We start from the raw sequence: 11042 nt of genomic DNA on the forward strand, positions 1-11042 counted from the left end.
AGAGAAAGGGGGAGAGAAACCAAACCCTATGTGGGTTTCCTACGTATCCCTCTGTGGGAAGTCAGGTTGAACGTAGTTCTGTTACATCAAAAATCCTAACTCTATTTGTCTTCAGGCGTAATATCTCTTGATTGTGTCCGAGTTGATAAGCTTCGTGCTGAATCTTCCTTCCATTTCTGCTAAGATTATAGCTTCACCAGAAAGTGTTGTCTAGACCACGTAAGGACCTTTCCAATTCAGTGCAAACTTCTCTTTAGCTTCTTCTTGATGGGGAAAGATTTTCTTCAGAACCAACTGCCTCGGCATGAATTGGCGAGGTTTCACTCTTTTGTTAAATGTACTAGTCATCCTATTCTGGTATAACTGTCCATGACATACTGCATCCATTCTTTTCTTATCAATGAACATGATTTGTTCTTGCCTTACGTATATCCACTCTGCATCGTCCAATTTTGCTTCTTGAATGACTATTAAGGATGTTATTTCAACTTCTGCGGGTATATCTGCTTCGGTGCCATATACCAAAATGTATGGCATTTCCCTAGTAGATGTTCTCATAGTAGTCCGGTAACCTAATAAAGCGAAAGCTAACTTCTCGTGCCATTGTCTGTGATTGTCCACTATCTTTCGCAGAATCCTCTTGATATTCTTGTGAGCTGCCTCGACTGCCCCATTCATTTGTGGTATGTAAGTTGTGGAATTGCGGTGGATGATTCTGAAGTTCTCATAAATTTCCTCATGAGGTCGCTATTGAGGTCTGCATTGTCAGTGATGATAGACTCTGGTATCCCAAATTTGCAAATAATATTGTTCCGGACAAAATATGCCACTACCTTCTTTGTGACGGCCTTGTAAGTAGATGCCTCGACCCATTTAGTGAAATAGTTGATGGCTACCAAAATGAAATGATGTTCGTTTGATGCTACAGGCTCTATGGGTCCTATCACGTCCATGCCCCAGGCGGCGAAAGGCCAGGGTGAACATATTACATTTAACTCATTTGGTGGAACCCGGATAAAATCTCCATGGATATGGCATTGGTGACACTTCTACACATAGCGGATGCTGTCTCTTTCCATAGTCATCCAAAAGTATCCAGCTCTCAAAATCTTCTTGGCCAACGTGAATCCATTCATGTGGGGTCCGCACGTCCCTGGATGTATTTCTTCTAACATCCTGGTTGCTTCGGTGGCGTCGACACATCTCAGCAAACCTATGTCTAGAGTCTTCCTATACAAGACTTCCTCGTTAAGGAAAAAGTGGTTTGCCAACCTCCTGAGGGCTCGCTTTTGACCATTAGTAGCATTGTTTGGGTACTCCTGGGCTGCAAGGAACTTCTTGATGTCGCGATTCAAAGTTTTCCATCTGGTTCTTCATTCACATGGAATCAATAGGCATGTTGATCCTTTATTCACATGTTGTTGTCTTCTCTACGTCTTCCTCATGCATTAAGATTTGGTGATATCCAGTGAAACAATCCACAAACGACTTCAGTTCATGCTTCGCATAGTTGTCGATGAGAATGTGGATATTTGGCAAGGGGAAATCGTCCTTTGGACTAGCTTTGTTAAGATCCCGATAATCCACACATATTCTGATCTTTTCGTCCTTTTTGGGCATTGGGACGATATTTTCTAACAAGCTTGGATAGTTGGTGACCCTTACTACATTTGCTTCTATCTGTTTGGTCACCTCTTCCTTTATCCTCAGGCATAAATCAGGTTTGAAATTTCTAGGTTTCTGCTTGACTGGCGGTCTGGTAGGGTCAGTGGGTAGTCCATGCGAGACAATGTCAATGCTTAATCCTGGCATGTCATCATAGGACCATGCAAACATGTCGACATACTATCGGAGGAGCTCAATCATTTTTTCCTTCTTCTCGGTTTCTAGGTGAATGTTGATTCTGGTTTCTTTCACGTCTTCTTCGCTTCCAAGATTGACTACTTCCATTTCTTCGAGGTTGGGCTTCTTATAACTCTCCAGCTGTTTGATCTCCTATGGGAGGTTGTATGGCATCACACTCTCATCATATTTCTTGTAATATGGATCGTTGCGCTCAACGGTTTCGTTACATGTCATAATTGCGGAACACGGATGACTACTTCTATTTCTTCGAGGTTGGGCTTCTTCTGACTCTCCAGCTGTTTGATCTCCTGTGGGATATTGTCTGGCATCACACTCTCATCATATTTTTTGTAATACAGATCGTTGCGCTCAACAGTTTCATTACATGTCATAATTGCGGAACACGGTTTTTATTGGTTTGATTACTGAAAATAAAAGCTAGGTATAAATAAAGCAGTAAAAATAAAATTGCGATATTTAGGAAAAGATTCTTTTTATTTCATCAAAAAAGGGAACATCTTAAGCGTTCACAAGAGGCAAATGACAAAAAGGTACATACACGGTACATGCCTCAATTGACCATGCTCTTTCAAAAGAAAACTTTTATTGTTCCATACTACCAAGGCTCCCTACGAACCAAAGATGGACTGGCTGTCCAATTTTGCAGCTCTTCCCCTGGTTCGACATCCCTGATAGTCGGTGTCTTGATGTAATTTCCTTCACAACATTCTTCAATCATATTCACGAACAACTACCCCATCCCGTCGATGATATCATCTTCAGGTGTTGCACTCTGTCCTGAACTTGCAACATGCTCTGGCACAAAAACCTTTTTCCTAGAGCTAACAGTGCGAGTTTTCCCTTCCAGAGGCTGATATCCTATGCTAGCGTTTTCTTTCTGCCCATTGTGTTCAATTGCCTCTATGATCCCATCTGCCTTGGCTCTCAAACCTGTTCCTGGCCTATATCTATATTTCATCATCTCCCTTATGGCGATTGCATTCTTAGATTCTGTCTAGTCTTCTCCTCCTCAGTAGTGTGCATGATTTCTATAGCATGGAAGGCAACTCCGTCTAGCCCCTCAATGAATGGGACAACATAATCCAAAAAGGCGGAGTGACCGCACTCGTCGTGGACCACAATCTCCTGGCATCCCCACTCAAATTTTATGCATTCGTGCAAGGTAGACGGCACGGCCCCTGCCATATATATCCAGCGCCTGCCTAGTAGCAAATTGTAAAAAGAGGAGATGTCCATCACTTTAAAGAGCACTGGAAAGTCGAACGGCCCGATTTTCAAGGCTAGATAAATTTCACCAATAACATCCTTTTGTGAACCGTCAAAGGCCCTCACCCTTACATGGCTTTCCTTGACCTCCCTCAAATGAATTCCCAACTCCCGCAGGGTAGAGAGCATGCAAATGTTGACTCCTAATCCTCCATCGACCATCACTCGAGATACCACTTTGTCCCCGCATTTGATAGTTATGTGAAGAACCTTGTTGTGAATTGCGCCTTCGACAGGAAGTTCGTCTCTTCTGAAAGTGATCATGTATGCTTCTACCATTTTCCCAATTGTCGCGGTCAATGCCTCGCTGGTGGTGTTACTTGGTACACTTACCCCACTTAGTACTTTCAATAAAACGTCCTTATGACTGTCAGAGCTCATTAGTATATCCATGATGGATATCTGCGCTGGAGTTTTCTTTAACTGTTCTTCCAGAGAATACTCTTTACTCGACATCCTTTTCCAAAACTCCGAGGCTTCTAGGTCTTTTATGTTCCTCCTTGAAATTTGTTCTCTCCCCAAATTTCCTCGATCGACCTCTTCAGGGGAGTAGTATCTCCTAGACCTAGTCATACATGGACTGCGACAGAGTCTGTTATTTTGGCTTTTCCCTTTTGCTGATAGGTCCATGGGATGGTTTTGTATTCCCGATCTTCTTTACCCTGAGTAGCATCGACAGGTTACTGCGGATAAGTTTGAACTATCACTGTAGGTTTTAATTGTACTATAATGATGGGAGCCTTTTGAGGAGGGATCCTTGCGGCTTCTGCATTCCCTATAGTGACAATAGTTCCCTTCAGGTCATACTCTTCATCTAATGTGATCATGTTGTCTCCCTGGTTTTGATGATTTGGCAATGGGTTGTGGTTCACATTAGACGGTGTTGGAGTTCACTAGATGGATCCGCTCTTGATCATGGTTTCAATTTCATTTTTCAACTTGAAATAGTCTTCAGTATCATGCCCCGATACATTAGAATGATACACGCATCACTTAGTGGCATCAAAATATTTGGAGGGATGTTCAGGAACCCTTCCCTCGACTGGGTGTATCAATCCTGCACTTCTCAACCTTTCAAACTATTGGGCCAAAGGCTCAGCAATCGGGGTATAGGTTTCGGGACCCCTCTCTTCAAAGTTGGGACGAGGACGTGGTGCATACATAGGTCGGTATTGGTGAGTAGTGGTTTGGATAGGAGCATATGGACGTTGTGGGTTTTGATTGTTGTTGGCTAAATGAGGGTTGTATTGTGGTTGAGGGTGGTAGTATGATTGGGTATTATAGATTTGAGCGTAAGTGGGTGGTGGTGAGTGGTTGTTTGGGGAGTACGAGATGCATCCATGAGATGGGTTAGTTTGATAGTAGGGGATCACTGCTGAGACTTCCTCTTTCTTTTTCTTCCCACTACTGATTAATCCTGACTGGATGGCTTTGCTGGCTGCTTACAGTGCTACCATAGATTGCACCTTACTAGATTTTAGGCCCTCTTCTAAGAAATCTCCCATCTTAACCAGCTCTGGGAACTTTTGACCCATCATTCCCATCATATTTTCAAAGTATATTCCCTCTTGGGCTCGGATGACGTACTTGGTTGGTTCACTGTCGTCCAGTGGCAGTTGCGCTCTGGCAGCCTCAGTCCTCCACCGTCGTGCATATTCTTGAAATGACTCAGATGGTGTTTTCTGCAGGTTCACCAGCATGAACTGATTAGGAGTGATCTCTATATTGAATCGAAAATGGTTCATGAAGTCCTCCACAATATCTTGCTAAGTTCTCCAATTTTCCGAGTCCTGTCGAGTATACCAGGTGAGTGCTCCTCCCGTTAGACTCCTTATAAACAATTTCATCCTTAGTTTCTCATTCCTCCCCACTCTGACCAACTTGTCGCAATAAGCCCTTAAATGTGCGTGAGGGTCCCCCGTCCTATTGGAGGTATCGAATGTTTGGGGTTTGTATCCTACTGGCATATCCACATCTGGGTGAATACACAGGTCCTCGTAGTTGATGAGCTCAAAACACACACTTAAATTATGCTCGCTAGTCAAAGATAGTATAATATAATATCATAACCACATGGATTGGATTTAAACAATATTTTCATAGTTTTTAACTTGATTGCTATCCATGAGATTCAACAATTGAGATTTAAATGATTAAGAACTAAAATTAACTAAAAATCTAAAGCTATTGACTAATGACTATCGCAACAAAGGTAAGCAAGGAAGTTATCAGTGGGAGAAAAATAGGGGTTGATAGGATAGGTGCAAGATAATTATTCGGGATCTAACTCTAGATAATTCACTTCTAATGATCAAGTGTGTCTCTCGAATTCACTCAATTATTAATTCAAACGTTCAGCGAAAACTCTTCTCTCGATTAAGTTTTAACCTCACAAGATGAACCAATTTAAGCACCTGAAGATATGCAAGAATGCATAGTGGATTGGTCTATAGGAAAATATCTTTTGATTATTCTTCTAACTAGGTTTAATCAATGATTCAACTAGCCTATTTCGATTACTAAGAAGAATTAATGAACTCAACCAACAAGATAATGCAAAGATATCACAAGTTATGCCTCTCTCGATTACATGAACTAGTGAATATAAATGCAACTAAATCATCCAAAAATGCTTCAATACATAAAACTAGAGTTATAATCTACAAACAATCATCAATACACCAAATCCATCAAACCCTAAAGAGAACTACTCCATAGATATGGAGCAATACATCACAAATAAGTTTAAAGTAAAGGAAAACATAAATTCAATCCAAACTCGGGTCTTGAGTGAGGAAAAAATGATAAAATCCTTGTGCTCGTGTTCTTCCAACTCCCCCTTAGCCTCCTTAGGTCGAATATGTGTCAAAAGTCCAGAAAATAATATTTTTCCATGTATTTATACCAAGTAGGGTCGGGCTTAAATGAAATCACCCTTTCCTAGCCGAAATAGAAAAACTTGCAAACTTATTGCTTTTCATGCGTCGCACTGTGCGTAGCATTAGTGATTTTTCTTGTCAGACCACAGAAACCCTGCCTATAAACTTTGTCAATTCCTGACACAAAATTACATTGTTGCGTCGCACTAGTGCATTTCTTCAGTTGTTGCTTCTTCCTTGATTTTTGACATCCAGAAGTGATCCTCGACCCCCGAACACGATCCCGGTTTAATCCTTTGGGCTTCTACTCAGACTTCAAAACTCCAAATTACTCGAATTAGTTCCACAACATCTACATAACTCTGAAATTCTCCTACAAGGCATAAAAAACACAATAAGTACTAAATACTAGCAATTAAAGCTCAACACAAGTAAAATACAGTGAATTAGAGTGCAATAAGCGACTAAAACACGAGATTATAGCCTACCATAAACACCCCACACTTAAACCATTGCTCATCCTCGAGCAATCTAACTATACTTTATATAGATACGACCTTTTTTCAACAATTATCATAACTAATCCCACCAAGAATATTTAAAACACATTAAGTACAATGCCGTAACATCCTCGCCTCAAGATTTGACTCAAAATCACCATGCAATTTTCACAACCCGCTCACTTATTCTAACATAGAAGTCAATGACATTACCTTTCCTTCATGAATCAAGTGCGCTCACACAACGATAGAGAGTAGTTCCACACACAATAAAATTTAAGAATAATTAGGAACTCAAGATAGAAAGAATTCATTCACTCTCATAAACAACATTCGTGTGCCACAAAAGACGTACCATAGGCTTTCCTGTAGTGTACTACTCTACTAATTGAGCTCATTGAGTCAAGGATCAAGTAGGACTTTCATTGGTTGTAATGTAGGCTGCGAGACGGGTATGATACATTTAGATATAAGAGTGACTACACCTCCCTAAGCACTTTAATATATACATTTTATTGATCAAAACCCCACACTTATGTCAAACCAAAACTCCACCTTCACATCAATATACATTAACTCCCTACTTCTTTAACCACAATTACATAAAGTTACCACTATCAAAGAACACTTTTCACAATCATACACTTATGTTTTTCTTTATTTTTTATTTCAAGTGGCTCTTACTTCTTCAAAACAATGCACCTTTCTCTTTATTTCAATAATTCCACTCAAAAGACAAATCAACCACCCCACACTTCACTTTTACAAAGTTCATAACAAATTCAAGTGCTCACGAAAGGTAAAAGTTTCAAATAGATGGTCAATACCAACAAATGGGTAAGGCTTGTAATGTGGTTGCCAAAGAAACAAGATTACAGGCTCAAAGGGGTCAACTACGATACATAACAATTAGGTGGGTAAAAATATCTAACTGGATCAACAAAGAAATGCCTATATCATTTCCAAGACTGAACAAAACTATTATTTCGCTTTGCAAACATACGAGGAAAGTTCTAGATATCAAATGCAATGCATAGAATAACACAAAACCTCACACACACATGGCACATAACTCACTCAGGATCGGACTCATCAAGACACTCTAGTCAAAGCAGTTAAACAAAGTTAAGATCATACAATTTAAGGTACTTGTACAAGAGTCAAAAATTGAGCCTAAGCGTCACACTAAAGCACTCACTATTCTCAAGGTATAATGAAGTCAAGAGAAATTGCTTTCAATTCAAATCATAGCACAAGGTTTCCTACTCCTAACAAAATAAAAACTAACTATACCTGGTTCAAACAAAAACGTTGGAAAAGAACCGCGGCACAAAGAAAAACCAAAGGAGAATTATTACACTACCTAAAAAAAGTCTTTTTGTCCTTTTCTTTCGACTTTAATCCCTCAAGAAACCTGTCAAATGATATCCATCATCGGGAAAAATCAAAAATTTTCAAATGTTTTTGGTTTTTAAATTTTTTTTCTATCTCTACTAAAACTAACAAAACAAAAAAAAACTAATATACATACATACATAAAACATATCCCCCACCCCACACTTTAAGTTATGGCATGTCCCCATGACACACAATTAAAAAATATAAGGTAAAGGAAACTTCCCTGAACATCTAGTCAGGGTCTGAGTCAAAGTTGGGCTCCATTCCTCACCTTCGAACTAATGCGCACATCCAGGCAGACAGCTTCTTCTCGGCCTTCTTGGGATACACCCCACACCTATCTTTCTCATTCAAAGCAACCTTCTATTTTGATACCTTCACTTTCCACTCAACACTCGCAGCTAGTTTTTCCTTTTGTGCCCCCTTTGTTATATTCATATCAAAAGTTACAGTCTCCTCACCCACTCTAAGCATGAGTTTCCTCTCGTGTATATCCAATATATCTCTACTCGTCGCTAAGAATGGTCTTCCTAGGATAAGGGGGACCTCTTTGTTCTCCTCCATATTCAGCACTATAAAGTCTACAGGAAATATGAACCTATCCACCCGAACTAACACATCTTCCACTATCTCTTAGGGTATTAAAGTCGTCTGGTCCACTAGCTGCAAAGATATTGGCACCGACCTTATCTCTTCGATTTCTTTCTCTGGTTTTCTGTAATTAAATAGAAGCATTAAATTAATTGAGGCACCAGAATCACATAAAGTCTTATCAAAATTAATAAAGCCTAAAGAGCAAGGTATAGTAAAACTCACTGGATCTACACAATTTTGTGGGAGTTCGTTCTGCAATATCGCGCTGCAATGCTTTGTGAGCTTCACCACCGAGGTCTCCTCTATTTTCCTCTTCTTTGTCAGGATTTCCTTCAAGAATTTGGCATAGGCAGGCATTTGTGAGAGGATTTCTATGAATGGCAAATTTACATGAACCTATTTTAGCACATCCAGAAATCTCACAAACTGCTTGTCCAGCTTTTCTCTACATATCTTTTGAGGGAAAGGTAAAGCAAGCATATGCTTGCTCTCTTCAGGTTCCTCCGTTCTCGAAGTTTCTTCCTTCTTTTACTTCTCAGTTTTCATCGGGCCCTTCTTCTTTTTATCAACATCATTTTTCAACTGCTTCCCACTTTCTTTTTCAAGTATCACATCTTCTTGGATAGGGTGGGATCTTTCAACACTTTCCCACTTTCTAAGGTCATAACATTCATCGTTTCTTTGGGATTCTTTTCTGTATCAGCGGGGAGAGAGCCTGGAACCCTCTCAGATAATATTGTTGCAATTTGTCCCACTTGTCTCTCCAGGTTTCGCAAATCAATGCCCAATTATTTGATAAATGCTCCATGAGCGTCCAGCCTCTCATCTGTCTTGATAATGAAAGCCTTCATTAAATCCTCTAGACCAGGTTGAATGGGATGTTGAGGCTGAAATTGCTGCCTTTACTGATTTTGGTATGCTGGAGCTCCTTATTCCTGTGGTCTAGAGTTATTTTGCTCCCAAGCATTCGCAGTACCTCCAGGTGAACTCCATGAAAAAATGGGGTGCCTCTAACCCATTGCATTGAAACTATAATTTCCCACAACATTTACTTCTTCAGTTGAGGCTTGACACTCATGAGTAGGGTGTCCTCTTCCACATATATCACAAGCTACGTGAGGCTCACTTTGTATCGAGGCTAAGGTTAGCTTCCTTATCTCTTTGGCCATAGAATTAAGTTGTACCTGTGCAGATGTGTTGCATCTTCATATAACTCATCAAGAATTGTAATTATATCCTCTGGAGTCTTTCTTCATCAACGGGCCTCCAGCTGCATTGCTCAATATTCTACGTAAGACTGGTGTCAATCCATCCCAAAAGTCCTGGAGTTGTATTCAGAGTTCAATTCCACTATGTTGACACTTTCTAATAATCTCCTTAAACCTCTCCCATGCTTCAAAAATAGTTTCAGTATCTTTCTGGCAGAAGTTATGGATTTCTCTTCTAAATTTGCCCGTTTTAGCTGAGGAGAAATATTTATCAAGGAATTTTTTGGTCATCTCCTCCCATGTTCTAATCGAACATGTAGGCAAGCTTCGAAGCCACTGCTTTGCATCATCTTTGAGAGAAAAGGGGAATGACCTTAAATACACTACATCTTGTGACACACCATTGTATTAGAAGGTGTTCATAATCTCCTCGAAGTCCATTTGATGTGTGTTTGGATCTTCGTTTGGCTTCCCTCTGAAGACACAATCATTTTGAAGGGTTTGAAGCAACCCTTGCTTTCACTCAAAATTGTTTGCTGCAATTGGAGGTGGTCTCACACTTAATAATCCCTGATTGTAGTCCGGTCTAGCATAATCGCCAAGTGGTCTCCCAGGCATGGGAGCTATATTTTCAAATTGGTCTGCACCCAAGGATTGATTTTGAGCAATTCTACGACCCCTCTCTTCTTCATAGAGAATCTGTGCATCTCTAATAGCTACTTCTTTAGCATCCAATGCAGCTTGTTCTCGTCGTTGGGCTGCTTCTCTCGCAGCCAAATCCACATTATCCTCACCGATTCCAGCCATATCTTTGGTTGAGGATTTCCCAACCTTTTCTAAAGTCTCGGTGAGATTTATTTCCTTCCTTAGTTGCCGCAGTTATTTTTCAATTTTCTAGACCGTATGGTAGCACTTCCTTCGTAGAAGCTCGAGTCATGCACCAATCTAACCTGCACACAGTCCAAGAACACCAAACATAACAAGGGAAAAATTAAATAAAATAAAAATTCCTGAATTAACTCTACAGACTATTTCAAACACTATTGATTGCCAATCCCCGGCAATGGCGCAAAAATTTGACAAGCTCGAAATACACACTTAAATTATGCTCGCTAGTCAAAGATAGTATAGTATAATATCGTATCCACATGAATTGGAGTTAAACAGTATTTTCGTAGTTTCTAGCTTGATTGCTATCCAGGAGAATCAACAATTGATATTTATATGATTAATAACAAAAATGAACTTAGAATCTAAAGCTATTGACTAATGACTATCGCAACAAAGGTAAGTAGGGAAGTTATCAGTGGGAGAAAAATAGGGGTTGATAG

The 11042-nt window shown here is 40.0% G+C and overlaps 1 non-coding gene across 1 annotated transcript; it reads left to right on the forward strand.

Moving 5' to 3' along the window:
- The first annotated feature begins 9847 nt into the window (after positions 1-9847).
- On the forward strand, positions 9848-9954 carry LOC117281739 (small nucleolar RNA R71). Its single transcript, XR_004512378.1, has one exon. It is a non-coding gene; the product is annotated as a small nucleolar RNA R71 (small nucleolar RNA).
- Positions 9955-11042: the final 1088 nt, after the last annotated feature.

The sequence above is a fragment of the Nicotiana tomentosiformis genome, chromosome 8 (genome assembly GCF_000390325.3).
Source record: "Nicotiana tomentosiformis chromosome 8, ASM39032v3, whole genome shotgun sequence".
Classification (NCBI taxonomy): domain Eukaryota; kingdom Viridiplantae; phylum Streptophyta; class Magnoliopsida; order Solanales; family Solanaceae; genus Nicotiana; species Nicotiana tomentosiformis.